Raw genomic sequence first — 19,086 nt, forward strand, 5'->3', positions numbered from 1 at the left:
TTGTGGCACTAATATCATTCCAGAGATGCTCACTGCACTTTGCTGTGGCTTACATTGGCATGCTGTGTATGCACTTAACATAAGCACATTTACATTTTCCTCATAAATTTTCCTAAGATAACTGAAATTATAACAACTTTGGACGCCTTCCACCAAGGTCCTGCTTTAGAGAAATAGCATTACTATTGAAAATTAGAGGCAGTCTCACAGAAAATGTTTATATGTTTGGATAGCAATCTTTTCTTCAGCTAGTACAGGACCTGTGCATAATTATATTACTGCAGCCAAAATGCAGGAGTATTATATATCCTGAGGGCCTCAGTTTACATTCCAATATATTTCTTTCTGCAGCATGAAGATAAAGAACATCTGAATCGTGCTCTTGTGCTGCCATCCCACCAAACACTACTGCACTGCCGAGGTGCACTCGGACTCTGTGTGCATTTAAACTTTAAGCAAAGCAGGAGGAATACCGCCACATTTTTTTTAGCTATGGCAATAGGGTTTATAGGGTTTGTTGAATGGATGTAAATAGTAAGAAGCTATGTTGAAAAAGAACTCCTCCTATCTAAGTAGCAATCACAAAACGCTGTCTTGAAAACTGTGTTGCATTAGTCCCCAATGCAATTGTTGTTAATCGGGCCGCAAAATCCTTTCATTTCAGCCTCATTGCATTGCTGCTTTGTTGTTTTCAAACTTGTTAGGACATCACCAAAACTAAGCCCGTTCAACAGACTGCCATTTATAAAGAAATATGGGCTTCCTCCTCCGCTTTCACAAAGTAGCCTATTATGAGAAATTAAGACTTCAGGCTTAAAATATGCTCGAGAGTCCTTTTTGTGTCTGGCTGAGAAAGCCCTGATATCATTCCTTACCTGTGTGTGTGTGTGAGAGAAAACGAAAGACAGAAACGGATTGTTTCACACAGAAACCCAGAGAGGCTGAAGAGGAGAAAGTGGGCAAAGAAGAAGGGGATACATTGTGAGGCAGCAGCAGCCTAACATGTCAGAAACAATCTGAGTCTGAGCCCCGCAGCTGTAAAGCTGTCATACCTCGTAGGAAACACCAGCAGTGACCTCAGAATTGGGCTAAGGTAGCATGTCACACCCATTATACAGTAAACACTCCACAGAGGCCCTTGTTTTTGTTGGGTTGTCTCTGTTAAAATAATAGCACTACATTCCCGGGAGACACAAATATAACGTATGACTGCTATTAGCCAAACGCTCAGGAGAGGAATTTTCCCATATTCAAGCAATTAGTCCCACAGATTTTGGCCATTTGAGACAAGATGTAATGATTGTAATTTTTTCGAAAAATGCAGGAAAAAAAAAAAAAAAAAAAGTATGCATGTGAATAAACTCCAGTCGAGTATCTAACTACATTTTAGATGTGTAAATAACGTGAAAATAGAACATGATCATTTTTATATCTATGTCCCATTCAAAGAGCATTTTGATATGACAATTATGAGAAACAGCATTGTCAAAAAATGGCTTGAAATTAAGTTTTCTCATTGCATAGCATAGAATGGAACTGATTTGTTCTTGTTTTAATCAGTTGTGTTTCAGGATGATAATTAGAAATTATTCATGCAGATGTTTTCCATATACCTCCTAAACTGTGCAGCCATCATTTATATGAAAACCCCACCACTGAACAAACACATCTGTGCCTATTTTCCGTGAGCAAATTTTTCATAAAATTGTAGCAATATGAGACACAATGTGAAATGAGGCACTACTTTTTTGATTCTTATTGTTCTTTTAATTTCTTCCTTTTTTTTATTTTTCTAAAACTAAAGATTGAGTGTTCTAACACTTTGGTGACAAAACGTATGAATGGATTTTCGGCGTGCACTGCTTTTGTTGCTACCAACTTCACTGTTGGATCACTGAAAGGATTTATAGCATTAAACTGTGGGGTGCCTTCATTTAAAAGGCTTTTATTCACAGCTAATTTACTTACAGTTGCTATAATCATTCATCCAAATACCACAGTATTTCACTTTCATCTGAATGTGAAATACAGTGGTGCAGTAACATGTGGAGATAATTATGAAGCTAAGATAATCAATGTCATGCTTGAAGTTGCAGTCAAAAGATGCCTAAAGCAATGTTTTCTTGAGCCATTGGTTTGAAAATCAAACTGACGGGTTTAAAAAAAAAAGTGTTCTGGCACAGTTTTGGAACTGTAGTCAAGTGATGAACTATGCAACTGACTGCACACACGCTTTTTATTACTTGTAGAGATAGATTTTTACTATCTATGACTTGTACATCAGCAAGGTTCATTGTTTTTTTTCAAATAACATAGTAGGAGCTAAGACAGAATTCCCCCCCCCACACACACACTCCCACCAATAAAATTAAATTTAAAACAAAAAGGCAATACATGTAATAAACTTCTTTGTGACATTTGTTGCAAAAATATTTGTTTTATCTCAGCTCCTTGACACAGTAAACTGATGGTCTGGGGAAGGAAGCCCATCAGTCATTTTAGCCAACAATTAACGTTCTCTGAGGGAAGGCATCTCTCAATTGTATTCGACTGTGTACCTCACTTCTGTGAATTCCAGACTGTGTCCACATATGTGATATGCATTACTTTATACTTTGTTGTGGCCAAGATGTTTTACAGTTAATTTAGAGGGTAAGATTATCGGGTGTGTAAAGTGTGTAAAAGACATGTTAATATATTTTCCAGATAGATAAATAAGATAAGATAAAAGAAAGACAAGAGAAAACTATATACTGTATACATAAATATTACTCATCAAATATAACTATCTTAAGTCTTTCTATAACAACATTAACATTACAGACTATATTATCCTCAGCAGAAGGGGGTAGAAAATCTAACATTGTTAGTAAAATCACAGCAGAGGTTTTTGGAAGGGTAATGGATATTGGAAGCCACTTCTAATTCATTTATACGGCAAACATACAGTGATTTGCGTGTACTGCAGTGCGTAAATCTACATCAGTCAGGGAGGTTGTAGAAAGATCAATAAAACTAATTAAAAAAACTGATTTTACAAATCAGAAATTTGAACAACATTGCAGTAAAATGTAGTGCAAAAGAATGAAAAACAGCCAGCCAAAAGGAATGTGTATTTACAGTTAAAATGTTTGGAGGGAAACGGCTCAGACAATAGTCAATGACAGTCATAGACTGTAACGGCATGAAAAACAAAGGGACAAAGGAGGCCACTGAAAATGAAGTCAACGCAGGTGTGCATATATCCTGCATCATATCCTATGTCGTGTGTAGTTGCAAACAACAAGTTAGATTCTGTAGAGGTTCATGGGAAAATTACCCTGCTTTCTTATGATTTTTTTGTGTGAGTAAATAATTTATTCATGAATTTATATGTTCTGAATTGCCAGTTTAACACAACTTTTAATAGAACGTGACATTTTGTGTGAGTGGAGTAGATGATAAAGCAGGGTTAGGGCGCTGCTACTGTTTGACACATAATGGCACATAAATCCTGAAAGATGGGATAATGGTTTAGCATTGTGTATCCACGGTGGTGTGATTAATCTATGAACTTGTTCATGAACATTTCAAAGCTAGAGGTTTTTGTTATTTTTCTTTTATTCTGAATGTTTGGCCTGTGTTTCAACTCTAAAGGTTTAATTTTTACTTGTAAATGTTTTTTTGTTTTTGTTTTTCATTTTATTTCACTAATGCCCCAAAACATTTATTATTTTATTGGAGGGGGTATGGGCCTGTTTAAAAAAAGACTGAAAAAAGTCTGACCTGGCAAAGATTAAAATGACAAGATTCACCAGTTGTTGCATGTCTGAGCCAACAAATAATAAACTCAGGTGACTGACTGGCATCTTTGCAGATATGACATCATATCCCAGATATAGCCGGAGATTAAAGAAATCCCCATGGAGGAGGTCTCCACATTTTCTTCTTTCTTCTCACCGCAGCTGTTTTCCTACTGAATTAAAACACTAGTAACATTACCTCACCTGCCACCCTCTAGTACTGTATGCAGCAAAGTTTATTCACTTCAAATACATCTCTTTTTTATGGCTTTTCCAAATAACATTTTAGATTTGGTTCTGTAGTGAGTGGAAAACCAGCCCCTGAGATTTATCCTAATTAAAATAAGAGAACATTTCTTTTGTGCTCATGTGAATTGCTTTATTCATGTCCAACATGACACATTTATGTAGCAAAACCTATTGGTAGCCCCAAGTGTGTTTGAAATAGTAAGGTTACCCATTAATGAAACTAATATTATGTATTCCTCCAACCCACTCAAGTCACTGAAGTTTAATCTTATATCCTTTTTTCATGTGCGAGTAGAAGAAGTCAGAATTTGCTGGTTAGATATTAATCTCATCGTACAATAAGTTTATTTCACTGTGAACAGATTCTCAGTTCAAGCTCTTCCCACTCACTGTACATGTTTCTTCTCAGCTTTGACATCATCCCTCAGTGGGATGAAAGCGGGAGAATGAAAAAGAGAACGTCTATCATACAAATGAGAGACACTGCAATGTACAAAAAATACAGACAGCATTTACTCCATGGTTCAAAGAAAAGCTAAGAAAAATTCACAGGTGGTAAGATTTATTACAATGTAAGCTGGACTATTAAACTCTCAGAAAATGATTAAAGTAGTGACATAAGTGTGGCTTTATTACAGTGCAGACAAGCTGGAGAGAGAAAAAAATGCTCTCTTCTCATCTTAAATATTTATGATAACAGTTAATGGTTCAATTTGTTTGCTAACTAAAGAAAAATTGTTGCAATCATTAGCTAATAGTGAGGTGACAATAGAAACTGTTGGCTAAGCATACTGATAAATTATCCAAATTGTTGGTTAACAGAATGGATTAATAGATTAAATAATGAGCCAACAGCTAAATTCAATTCAGTATTATTTATATAGCACCAAATCACAGCAAATAGAATTTCAAATTACCGTCCAATTAGGGCCAATTATAATCCATGTAATTGTAATCCAAGCATAATCAAATGAAATCAATTCAAATCCAAATTAGTCCATTTTATATAATACCAATAGAAAAAAGAAAAAATATGGCAGCAAGCTTGATTTTAGCAGGCGATTTACTCTCCGACATCAGGGTTACAACTGCACCCCCACCTCAAATAGTTCCATAAAGTCTCCTAGTTGTGTTACTTTGTGGATGCAGCGTTAGTAACAGGCATGCTCTCTGGTCTCACTGTCTCAATGGTTTTCCTGAACAGAGATTATTAAAGAATTTAAGCATCACAATAACGTAAAATAGATAACAAATACAAGAGTAAGTATCTTTTGTGTTCTTTGAGAGAGTTCATTGGTCTTTCTTTTCTTTTCATTTATTTGTGCACTGTAGGAAAAAGAAGCCATGTAAAGCTTGACGGTGAAAAATCCAAAATGTAAACTCGTTTTTTAGCTGCAGCATAGTTCTCTGCTCTGTGAGTGATCAGACTCAAAAATCTCCAGACATCCTAAGAAATCTTAGTCTTTGATACCTTTTTCAACTGCAGTGTACGGAGAGTATAGTGCAGTACTCGTTCCTTCCTTGGGCAGATCTATTTTACTCCCATAAGTATTTACTTAGAAGCTGCATTTTAAATGATGAACTGCATGAACTCTACTTTGGCAGAGCAACACGGACAAAACGTGTCTGTAAATGTACAAAGAAAACTCCTCTGCTCCTTTCCTTATTAATTTGCTTTTTAAACACCATGAAAAGTCTTGACTCAAGACTGCTGTCAGCACTCCCTATTGAAATTTTATTTCTTCTCCTGTCAAAATGAATAAATGAATAAATCAACAAATCCATGTAGCACTCTTGAAAATATCTGTCGATGATGGATGATCACAAGCTACACCCCAAGACTGACCATAGCAGAGGAACTGCCTTATGTGCACACAGTCATCTGGTTACACGCATAGTTGAGTCAAACTACGGGTACAGCTTGCCAGAGAAACCTAACTGGATCATTGTGTCTGTAGCAATTTACATGCAAGGGAGTAGAATTGAGTGAATTCTGAAATATGTGCACTGAAATATGTCTGACGCTGTGACCCTGTGGATTGTGTTAAAAACACTCTGCTTCTGATTTTGCTGTTTGTCAACAAATTCGGAAAAAAACTGTATGAATCGGAGCGGTTTTATTGAAAATTTGTGTTAATATGGAACTGTAACACACATTGAGCGCATTTATGTCCAGTTAAGTGAACACATGAAGGAGTAGTTTGAACCCCGATCCCCACCGGCTTGGGTTGGTGGTTGGGCCTCCGTATTTACATGCATTTTAAAAGTCTTGTTCTGGTCAGACTATCAGCAATCATTATGTGTTTGCTGCACACTGGTTTTCTGATTATCTTTATCCCAAAAGCTTTATTTCAGTGTGATCAGACTGTATTTACGTGTAGTTGAAAGGCACATAGATAAAGTATTTTTCTGTGTGTGTGTGTGTGTGTGTGTGTGTGTGTGTGTGTGTGTGTGTGTGTGTGTGTGGAAAAAGCCTAAAAAGAAGCTGTTCTGCCTTTTACAACTCAAAATGTAGCTTTCTGCCTAATATAGCAAACAATAACCTCTCATAAGTTCATCTGCTGCTTGGTATAGACTGAAATTTAGCAGCAATTACTGACAGTAGAGCTATGAAATTTTGCACAAGTATTATGGTTCTCAAATAATGATCCCCCCTGTCATATAGTCAGTGTTTTTCATTCATGGCTTGTATTTTGCTTTGGTGTGCATTGGCATCTTGGGATGATATGTCAAGAATGCTTAACGCTAACACTAAGACTGATTGCAAATTTTGGTAACATTTACATTGATTTAGGCAATGTATAACCACAGTTAGCTTGTTAGTCTTTTACATCTATTTAATTTGTTATCATGTCATCTTTTTTTTTTTGTGGCTGAATTTATCTTAAACTTTTGTTTAAACTCCACATTTTCTCGTTGACTTTAGTTATTTCTCAGAAATACACTGCATAGTGCCTCATGTGTCTGGTGTAAATGTGTCAGGTTCAAGCTTGAGCAATATCAGCTGCAGGTGAACAGTTTCTGTTTTAGTGATCATCTGAATTTCTTGCCACCCCACCGTGACGCTGACAACGGATTTATTAGAACATCTATACAACCACAATGGGTGTATTATACTTGTACTTACAAGGAGTTTTGTGTTTACTTGATATCAAATCAAATTTATTTGTATAGCACATTTCATGTACAAACAGTTCAAAGTGCTTTACATAAAATAAAAGCATTGCAGCAGGGAGTGCAAGAAGCATTAAAAATACATAAAAGAATATAAAGAGAAACAAATAACAAATAAAATCATTTAAATGAATTTTCAGTTTATTTCAGTTTGTATAACACAAACAGTGCATTGAGATGTATTTCATGCAAGTGCAACTGACTAATGCTTGCTGGCACGCAAACCAAAGATGTTAATATTGAACTAGGGTGACCAGATGCCCCAGTTTTGTCTGTTTTTCATAGTATGCGCCCAGCTAGAGCTGTTCTGAATCCCTTTCCTTAACTGTGCGTTGAAAACAGTGAAAGGAAATTTAATGTGGCAGGAAGACAAATGAGGGAGATCGAGAAGGAAAGGTGAAGATAGAATTAATAGTTGGGGTGCAGATGATCAGTGGGTCAACCCATATATCATAACTAATTATATTTTGAAATACAATATTTCTGGCATGATTACTTTTTGAAGAAATAATAATTCTCTATAAATCTTAATGCAGGATTGCAGCGAGGCCATGGACCACATAGATTTGAGCTGTTTTACTCTGGGGTAAAATTACGCAATGGCTTATGCAAGAGTGACTGAAGCAAAAGGCTATGACTTTTGACATTTTTAGTGAGTGAGTGAGAAATCTAGAAAGCAAAGAAACAGATCATGTTGTGATGTTCACAACCTAAAAATGACATAACAGAGTGGTGTATCATGTTGAAGGTATGTTGTGTAGGACCGACACATGCAGGCTTCACTGATTCAATAAATGTTTGTGTTTTTGTAAAAATGATGTTAAAGACAAACTAAAAAGTAGTTGTAATCAGATCAGATGTCTTCAAACAGATCAGATGTTATATGTATTCACCAACTACAACTCATTCTGTCTAAAACAGATAATGAATGAAAACCAAGTACAGATGTTCTAATGTAAATATGTCTTTATATAAGTTGTAACTGTTGACACATACTGTACATTAACAACAGATTCTGTGTAGCTTAAAAAGTAAATGATTTTGTTTTCAGAGGGTGTTTTTTTTTTACGACTTGGGGTCATGATTATGTTATTTTTTTTCTTCTTTTTTTTTAATCTAAGTGGCCTTAAAAGTATTCCTGTTTTTTTTCTCTATGTATGTCCATAGTGCCAAAGGATTATTCTTGACCCTCACTTGATTTTCAGACAGCATTTCTTGTTTTCCCTTGTGGATTTTTGGGGGTTAACTGTCGTTTAATGCACCGTTAAAAGGCTGCAGCTGGAAAAGTGAACAGGAACATTTTTAACAACCTCACAAAGCCCCCAAAGCCTAAACCCAGAGCTGCCTCTGAGCACCTCACGCAAAAGAGGGAGCCGTCCTTTAAATCGCCAGACACCAAATGCCGCATGTCAATCTCGCTCATCATACAGAGGCAGTGCTCACTTCATTTAAATTTTTCTGACCGGGCCTACAAACTATTAATTGTGAAAGCATCTTCTGGCTGTGGATGAATTGTATTAACATATCTCAAATTTGAATGTGGTTGGATGAGATATAGTGGAGACCTTGAAGTCATGCAAGAGAAATGGGGAGGACAGGGCTTCTGTTTTAGTTTATTTCAAGGGGGCGGGTGTATATCTTGGATGTACTGAGCATATATTTTCTAAAGGAACTGCAAATTTTGAAGGGAAGTCATAGTCAAAAAGGATTAATTTCATCATAAAGAGAATATATAGTCCGGCTACATCCTTAAATTGTGCTGTTTGTGTGGGAAAAAAATTTATATCACTTTGGGGAAAAAAAGGATTTATTTTACTTGTCCTTGAGTATAATAGCACATATAATCTAGATGCCAGGTCATTTGCCTATTAAATTGAGGACATAGAAGAAATACTGAGTAAGTGAATGATACACACATGCACAAAGTTTAATAGGAAGACCCGTAAGTATGTGAGTCACTGAAGTACACTTTTGGGTGAACGCACAATAAGAGGTGCCACCTTTCATATTCGATCTGGGGCTCAGGGGTATCATTCTGTGTTATGAGTTCAGCATTAATTGCTGCCTTTGGGAACATTTGTTCATGACGTGATGACTTGTCAGAGGGAGCTCTGACTCCCATCAAAACATAAGCAACTGTTATAACAAGCAATAATTCAGATTTTTAACAAGACAGAGTTGATTCTGAGCATTACAAAGAATTCAGGTGATCTTTTGCATTTGCTGATCATAGTAACAGTTGTTCCAGTGTATGCTGGGCCATATGAATGAGGGAATGAATAAATGTTCTGTTCTTTCATAATTGTTACTCTTCCATGCTGAGAAAAATTAGATTAGCTATTAACACAAAAGTAATCAGAGACCATCAAAAATATACTCAAATTCTTCATCTTATATATTCAGTGTCACTTTCACATTTATTGCTCTGCTTGACACTTCATCACTCATGTGCATCCACATCAACGCTCTGGAACAGGTATTCATGCAAATGCACGCCCTGTTGGACTTAGAAGCCGTGCGACCGTCATGTCCATCTTTACAAACACTGTCCAGACAGGAGAAAAACCTTGACCATCAGCTCCCCTCTCTGAACCTGTCCATCACTGTCACTCTGGCTCAGTGGTGCAGCGCTCATCCTTCCTCTCCCACTGCTTCCCGTTGGACTGGAGTTGCACAGTGTAGCCCCTCATATCACTGTCAGGAATCCAAATTGACAGCTTGCTGCTCCAGCTGATTCCAGTTTGTTGGCCCTGCTATGGGCTGATGGCAGCAATCTGGACTTTGGCAGTGGGTGGTCGTCTGGTAAGACAAAGCTTTGATAGGTACAATGATGGAGTTACTCATATGGGCATCTAAACGCCCGAAAAGTACTACCATGTGCATGAAATATCCACATGTTGGAATGACAATTCCTGACTTTGACATAAGAATGCTCAAGTCCTGCAGTTCACAGGAAGAGGTGGCGATGTGGGTAAAACATGCACACATGCTTCAGTGTATCAATTGTTGGACCAGACCGGATGTCACACCAGTCCAGTGTCTGTGCATGAGTACAGGCCTTTTCTTTCTCTGTCTGCACCACATGTGTGAATTCTATCGCAATGGCTGAGGTTTTTAGAGATCTCTGGATCTTTCAAACAAACCACAACAGGCAGTAAAGCCCAGCTTCTCAGCCTCCCACAGAGACAGGGACAGTCAGTGGAGAAGTGAGAGTAGGGATTGGAATTTAATTACAGCCTTAAAGCCCTCAGAGTCCAATATGAGAGAGAGGGATGAGACATAAATCTACAGGGGTGCCTTTGTTTGTACGGTGGCTACAACAAGAAAATCATTCAAAACCCACTGCGGAGACACTGAATTCTGTAGAGCGGCGGTTCAAAGTTTGACGAATGAATAACTGGGCTTTCAAAGACTGACATTCACTCATTCATCCCAGCTTTCTTTAATTAAAGTGCCCATTCTTGTTCTCTCATGGAAAGCCATACTTCAATAACAGGCTGGAAGTAACAAAGACAAATATAGATTTGATTACACACCCTGGGCAATATGCCCACTGTTGGGCATATTTGACTTTTAAGTTAAAATAATGGTGAATTTTCAACAACTGCCGAAGCCGTGAGAATTATTCAAGCACTTTCCAGTGGGAGGTACACAGGGAATTTCACTGATTAACTAGTGAAAACGTTTACAAAACTGTCACTGTCTTATAATTCATCACTTTTGGAGCTGAGATTCATGACTAAAATTAATCTGTTTTTCCACATTGTTTTGTATAGATGCAATTCCCCTGAGACTAAGTGAAGGAACATGGATCCACTATAACAAGGGAACTTATGGCCTTGTGATTAAATTCAAAGCTGCTTTGGCCGACACATCAAGGGATTTTTCTGGGCTGCAGATTGACCAGGCTGGCGGCAGAGCACAGAATCTGCAGAATAAGTTAGAAGTCACAGGCCTGCTTGCCATCCATTGTATTTCAGCCAGGGTGGGGCACAAAAGATGAAAACCAGACTGAGTGCTCCACATACTGTTTCTCACACAGTACAAGGAATAAAACGCCAAGATTTTTCTGTCTCCTATTCTCTTCACATTTGTAGCAAAAATGCAGTCAGGAAGTGTTGCTTTAGAACAATGCCGGTGTGTGATAGGTGTGACAGAGACCACTGAAGGGTTGCAATCACAATTGTGTGGCTTTCAGTGTATCTCGGAGAAAGAGAGAGAAATCTGGTTTGTGGCTCAGTTAGAGGCTGTCAGGGGGTGGGGCACCCTCTAGTGCAGAAATCCAGATGTAGGTCACTGCCAAGAAATTCCAAAATCCTGATGTTCTGGCCAAAAGGGAGGCTACAAAACCTCTTCCATGTAAATAACGTCAGCAAATCACCCCCTACAATCCATTCCATAAAAAAGTCTGGAGACAGTTAAGCTGAGACTGCCATGAGAATGCAAACCGCATGTCTTCTTCTGTTAGGGTTTCTTAAATCACCTCAGCTCAGTTAAGACAAAATATCAGGGTACAATTTGACACATCAGGCAAAAGATGCATGCAAAAGGCATTTCTGGAGCTATGAAAGGAAAGAAGTTGGGATATTCTACATGTCAACTATGATGATTCTATGTCAGCTATGATTCTTTTGCAAAGACATCATGCTTGGAAATATTCTTGAATAGGTGTGCTCAGCCAAGAGCTGCAAAGCAATTGATTTTGTATGTCTGGATAAAAGAATTTCGGCAGTTGTAAGCTGAACCTTACAGTAAAATAAGTAGACTTTCTCCAAGTTTGGATAGAGAGGTTTAAAAACTCAACATATGAACAAAGATGAGCCCGATAGGAGAACATTTCCTGCACTTGGGGAGGCTAAATGGAGGTTCCGTGGCTAAGACTGTAGATGTGAATCAAAAGAAAGATTGCTGAGAAAAAGCCTGAAAAAAATTCAAACTCAGAAAACTGTCTCTGGTGGGTGCATGAGGATTCCACCTGTTTTCTATTCTTTTGTGTAATCACAGCCATGCATGTGTCATCATTGCCTCATTTCAGTTCGAGGCTCATTCCACCAACTTTCTATCAATTTTCCTGACACAAGCAATCTCTTTCAACAAATGCAATGACTTTTTTCTCTCTCCAGAAGCTGTGAGGTGTTACCTGCCAGATGTTTCATGCTCAGTTCAGATGTTTTGATTTGGACATAGCTTTTCAAGACCAAGCTAAAATGTAACTATGTGTGCAATGGTGGTAAGGAATACCGTATGGTAATGTTCAAAACTAAGCGAATGATCCACATAAATGTTTATGTCGCACTGCAGACTTAATAGTTACCTTGGGCTGCCACATCCTCATCTGACATTTTCTCTCCATAAAATCACAGATGAGTGACATCTGGACTCCATGCAATAAACCACTTTAATGTTTAAACTGTAAAAATGGCTCTCACTACCTATCTGCATTAAATGTGCTCTCCAACAGAGTAAAGCAATATTGCATTAAATCACTGGGCTTCCAAAAAATAAAATGTCACTTGAAAGGCTGGATGGAAAATATCCATCAGAGCCTTATTTTGTCTGATCATCGATCAAACACCCAAAGATACCAGATGAAAGATGCTTTAAACACTTAGTAGTACATTAGATCCAGATAAATATTGTCACAAAGTACAGTAAGTAACATATTTTTCTAACAGGTAAGAATATTTTCAGTACTGTTTTTAATATTGAACAGATCATGTAAGTGTAAACTGTAAATGTATTTTTTCATTGGAGCTAGATACACAAACACAATTCTCAGCATTACGGCTATGCACCATTTTCCTTCCTTGACGAAAATGCTCAGTGAACTCAGCTCCAAATAAAGTGTAAAGGCTGGCAGTTCATACATGACATTTATGAACTCTGACATGACAACACGACTGGTTGTATTTATCCCTGCACAGGTTGTGACTGACCAGCTATGCACAATGGCTGCACCAGTTGATGAGATTAATTAACTATCTGGAAACTATTTTGGCCCTGCCAAGTTTGTGTCACTTCAGGTATGTCTCCATTTGATGACTTCTGCTTTAAGTACAGGTGGCTGGTGCTGGCTCACATTGTTTTTCTTATGTGTGGAATTACACTGAAAGGACATACATATGGGCCCAGACTCAAAGACCTATGTGTTTAGTAAAAAAATAAGAATAATAAATTGATAGACCCTTTATTATTGGATTAGCATTTCAATCCAACATACAATATACCCTTTCTAAAGGAAAAACAGTGTCTTGATATCTAAATTTAACATTTTAACATTTTCATTTTAAACTGTAAAATGTAACATATTATGCCATGTGCGTCTAGATATATTTATATATATATATATATATGTGTGTGTGTATATATATATATATATATATATATATATATACTGCCTGTCCAAAAAAAAGTCTCCACCTGGATTTAACTAAGCAAATGGGTAAGAGCCTTCCATTGGAAAATTACTGCATGGGTGATTATGTTTTGACTGGCAACACGTTATTTAACCCTAACTGATGCAGTGAGTAGCTTCTCATTTCTTAAACAACCATGTCGCAAGACATCCTGTGGTCGTGGAAACGATGTCAGTCTGTTTCAGAAGGGTCGAATCATTGGCATGCATCAAGCAAAGAAAACATCTAAGAAGATTGCTGAAACTACTAAAATTGGATTAGATTAGATTAGAACTGTCCAACGCGTAATCAAAAACTGGAAGAATAGTGGGGAACCATCATCATCAAGGAAGAAATATGGTTGGAAAACAATCTTGAATGATCGTGATTGGCGATCACACAAATGTTTGGTGAAATCAAATCGTAAAAAAAAAGAACAGTAGAACTTACGGCTTTGTTTAATAGTGAAAGTAAGAGCTTTTCCACACGCACAATGCGAAGGGAACTCAAGGGATTGAGACCAAACAGCTGTGTCGCCTTAAGAAAACCAACTATCAGTGAGGAAAAAAGCCTTCCATTTGTTAGGGAGCATAATGGTCAGACTCTGGAGCAACAGAAGAAGGTCGTGTGGTCTGATGTGTGCAGATTTACCTTGTTCCAGAGCGATGGGTGGATAAAGTGATACACCCATCATGCCTAGTGCCTACCGTACAAGCATGTGGGGGCAGTGCTGATCTGGGATTGCTGGAGTTGGTCACGTCTAGGTTCAGCAACTTTATGTGCTCAAAGAATGAGGTCAACCGACTACATGGATATAGTGAATACGAGTATTTAGTGCTTGTAAGTAAGACAAGAAAGATGAAGTTATCAGAGGCTCTCGCCATTATAACAATTCAGAGTGGAGAAATTCTGTGAAAGCTTTCATCTACCTGTGTCCAAAGATCTACTCCCTCTTGGCCCTATCAGCTGCCAGTTCTTTCTTCAAAAGAAAAGTCTCTTGGGCAAGCACAATCCCAAATTTCTATGAAGGAAGGGATCAGTAGGTAATCTTGTGTTGAAGAGATAACTTTTTTTCCAACAGATAGTATATTGCTTGTGTGGCAGACATATTAACCCCAACCCATAAAAAAAAAAAAAAAAGAATGCCATTGTATGTGCTGCTCTCTGAAAGTGACAATAAAAATTTGAACAGTAACTTCAGACAACAAAAAGTGTCAACCGTTTAATTAAATTCCGTTCAATCTAATAATACTTTAATAATCTCTGAAGTGAATTATATTGCTGAAGTATACATTATCATTAGATACAGTATAGTTATAGATAGATAGCAGAGAAAGATGTGACAGAAATTTTCAGAGATCACCATCAGTGGATATGGGTGTTTTTGACGCTTGGCAGCTCAACATCTGGGCTGCAGAGACGCTCCTTCCTACTGACATTTCAGCCAAGTAGAGAAAGCATTAGAGTTGTTCCTGCCGCCAGGTCTCGGTGAAATAAATGTTGCCTTCCAAGGTGGCCCATTTTATTTGTCAGTAATCTCATACTTCCAACGATGTTTAAGGGGAAGAGGGTTTACATTTCCTCCTTCTTTGTCTCCATTTTGTTCCTGCTCTGAATCTACGACATCTCCTCTTTAGCCAATTGGAATTAAGGTCTTATGAGGTCTTTCTGGGCAATATTTGGGTTTTGGTCAATAATTTGGGGGTTTTTTTTAGTCAAAATTCAGAACTCATTTATTTGGCATCTATTTTTAAAAGAAATCTAAGAACAAGGTGTTTGTCCTCTAAGCACTATCGGCATGTGATTTTTCCACTTAAAATAAGCATTTTCATATTTATGTATAATTGTCAATGATGAAATTAAGATGGAAAAAGTGTGAATTTGTGAATTTATTTGTACCTCAACATTTTTGCTCCCCTATTTGGTTCACTTAAAATTTCAGTGACCATGCACCAGTGCTACAAGTGAAAAAGGGTTTAATATTATGTATGTATTTCTAGTAATTGTTTTAGGAATTTGTGGTGATGTATTTGTTTCTTGAATACTGTGGTATGGGCAGTAATGTGTCCACTATATTTGATTTGGGTACCTGCGCAAGCACGGACTGGAGAGGACGCGCATGTTCACAGGCGCGCACGGTCTGGAGACCTGACGACGCGCACCTGAACATGACATTTACATGATTATAGGGAAGTGGTTGGTGATTTTGAATTTGCTTGAAGCCCTGATGAAGGCCTTTGCAGGCCGAAACATGTTGGCAATTTTATCTGTTCTACTATGAACTAGCTCAGTTTATTAAAAGCTTTTTAACAAAGAAGAAGAGTGCCTTGGATATCTTCATACAAGTGAAAAGGGGTATTGCGAGATCCTTGTTAAATGATAGTAACAGTATGAATGTACCCAGATCAATTATTGTCAATGAAAAAAAAAACTGCCAAGATAATGTGGGCAACAGTCAACATGTTCATTCAAATCAATTCTTTGAGTAGGAAAGACTGCTGTAGCCATGTACATATACATATGATTTATTCATTCAAGGATCATGTGCTAAAAATATTAAGCTTATTTCCTTAAATTAATTGGCTGAAATAACACAAGCATTGCATTATCCAAATGCAACTTGTGAACACCAACCAAAGCTATAATAAAGGGTCTTCATTACGGATGTTGTGTTGGTTCTATGGAAATAACTGGACAAAATTGTCAGCTTATTCAAATGAAAGCTAGCCAGCTTAATGACTTTGAATGTTTTTGCTCTGTCTTACTGCTTCAGTGCTCTTTGTCATTGTGGAGCATAAACTTACTTGGACTGTATATCCCAGCAGTGGTGGTTTTAAATTATGTTTGTACTGTAAAGTATGAAGTTGTACATGTGTTGATTTTGGTAAAGCACAAATCCCAACAAATGTATACTGTAGCTTGAAGATAGTCTTAAAGTGAAAGAACAGACATGTTAACGTGCTCTGTGGTGTCTTTGTTCATGCCTGTGCTTATTTGTTTGGTGCATTAGCATATTCAAATATTGTATGAAACACAGTTGTTATATTGTTGCATTGCTAGCACGAGTGATGTGTTGATGTCATGTGCTCTGTTGAGACAGTTATTGCAGCACAATTCATCTGGGAACATCAAAGCCTCTGTCTTCTATGTAAAACAGCAGAAAGCTCTTGACGGTTTCACATCTGCAGCTCAGTAAATTGCCACTTCAGTACTGACATATTTCTGACACACAATGAAATGTATGAACCTATATTGTAAAATCAATCTTCAGAGACAGTGATGCTCTGTAAACATGAATTAATTATATTACATTAAATGAAAATAAAGGCATTAAAAATATCTTTGTGAGAAAAGCCTCTAATACAGTATATTACCAGCCAGTGTGTGTGCATGTTTCTGGATATTGAAAAGACAATTTGATATTGTACAATTCATGAGAATCCAGGATTTAATTTTTCACCTCAGTATGAAATTATTGATGGACTGCATTTATTATTCACACTTCTCATATACTGCGTAACAATTTCAATTGTGAAAGGCAGTGTGTTCTCTATTCAATCAACTTGACCATAAAGGATCATATGATCTTTAAAGGATTTGTCAAAGACACAGCCTAACAGTGTGCAGTAAAAGAACATCCAGAAATAACCAAAGTGAGATTGAAATCACTGAAACTGCATTATTATTGTTTAACATTGAAGTGTAAATATGTATGATCAGAGTTAGAAAGACAGATCATTTCTGGTACAAGAGTAGAACTGGATTATTGTCAGCAAGTTCAAATTGAAGACTATTTTTGCATTGTTCACAGTGAGTGAATGCCGAGTGTGAGCATTAGTTATGCTGACTGCCGAGCCATAGATAATATTTTACTGTGGTAAGGGTGTGTGTGTGTGTGTGTGTGTGTGTGTGTGTGTTAGCATGACAACTGGGTTTTAATTCTGTGAGAAAAAATCCCATATCTGCATGATCCTACCAACGCAAGCCATCTGAAGAGAATACAGATGAGCAACGGTCCTTCTATTCTCCCAGAGCCTCCCTTCAACAACAGTGCTTGGAAATGCACACAGTGACCTTGGCTGATTAAATATTCCTCTCTGGTCTGTATTTTGAAAACCCAGCCTTCACTATGTCTCTATAGTGTGTTGGTACTGAGTACCTACAAAGGTGCTGGACTGTGAAAAGGGATTTGAAATTAAATATTTTAATAGTGAAGTGATTTGAACTGCTTCTGCTGGAGCTTGTTTGTCAGGCTGATATTTATGCATATGACGGGGAAGAATATGTGTTTGCAAATCAATAAGACTTCGTTTCACGTGTCCCGTGGGATTTATTATTATCAGTCATTTTAATGAGGTAGCAAGTGATAGGGCAACAAGATTACTATGAGTAATGTTCCACTGGGAGAGTGCAAAGGCCGCCAACAGATGGTTTGATTGGGAATGACTGGAATACCAAACAGATTTTACAAACAACATCATTTGACTCAGTGTTTGGATAATGTAATTTCTGCCATGTTTACAGAAATAGAACTGAAATATCCTGTCAGCAGGTTTCAAGCCAATATGGAAAGAAAAAAGCATGATGCAGCACTCTTCATTTCAAGCAGCATCTTCGAGAAACACATCATGATTCCCATGCAATATGAATGAAAACAACTCCTTCAGATCAATGCTACAGTGGACGAATATCTACAAGAAAATAATGTTGTTTTGAGATCTCTATTGTGGACATGCAAAATATCTTCATCATAACATTTCATAGTGCATCTCTGAAGAGATACAGTATTCCTGGCTTAATTTCATAGCAAATTGCCAGCGCTTTGAAGCCTTGGGTTACCACATGGTGGCACTGGAAATGGTCCATTTAATACCTGTTATATTGTCACTACACCCACCAGTCATTCAGTCGCCTCAAGCTCTATGTGAGATTGGAAAGGAACAAAGGGAATATGAATTAAGTCTGTAACTGATCTGGCCCCTGGCATAGGACTGAATTCAGCAGTGCTTTATGAGCCTTTCATTTGATTCTGGTCTGATAATTTGTGGTCTTAATTACAGTGGTAGCAGGCAGACAGAGCCCAGACAAAGATGTTGAAAACAGGAAGCAGAGCTATCAAGAGAGTTAGAAAAAGACTGAGATGAGCTAAGAATACCACTCCTACATTTCTGATTTATAAAGGGAAAGTTAGAGTCAAGTTGAATACCGAAAGATCAGAAAGCCCTCCTCGAATCAGCTATGTCTTGAGCAGCGTGTTTGAGGAGCCTGTGCAGACTTCTGAGCTCTGAATTTGGAGATATTTGACAACTCTTTCCCTGCTGAACACTGGTGCCTTAGGCCAAAACTGTCTCCCATGTCCGAGGCAAAATTTAGAGCAATTTGAAAACAGCAGTAATGTGAATGGAGTTTAAATCCAAAAAGAGTCATATCCTATTAAAGTAGACACAATGCAGGGAGTGCATGTTTGTAATGGGTAAATATTTAGA

The sequence above is a fragment of the Odontesthes bonariensis genome, chromosome 14, assembly GCF_027942865.1.
Source record: "Odontesthes bonariensis isolate fOdoBon6 chromosome 14, fOdoBon6.hap1, whole genome shotgun sequence".
Lineage (NCBI taxonomy): Eukaryota > Metazoa > Chordata > Actinopteri > Atheriniformes > Atherinopsidae > Odontesthes > Odontesthes bonariensis.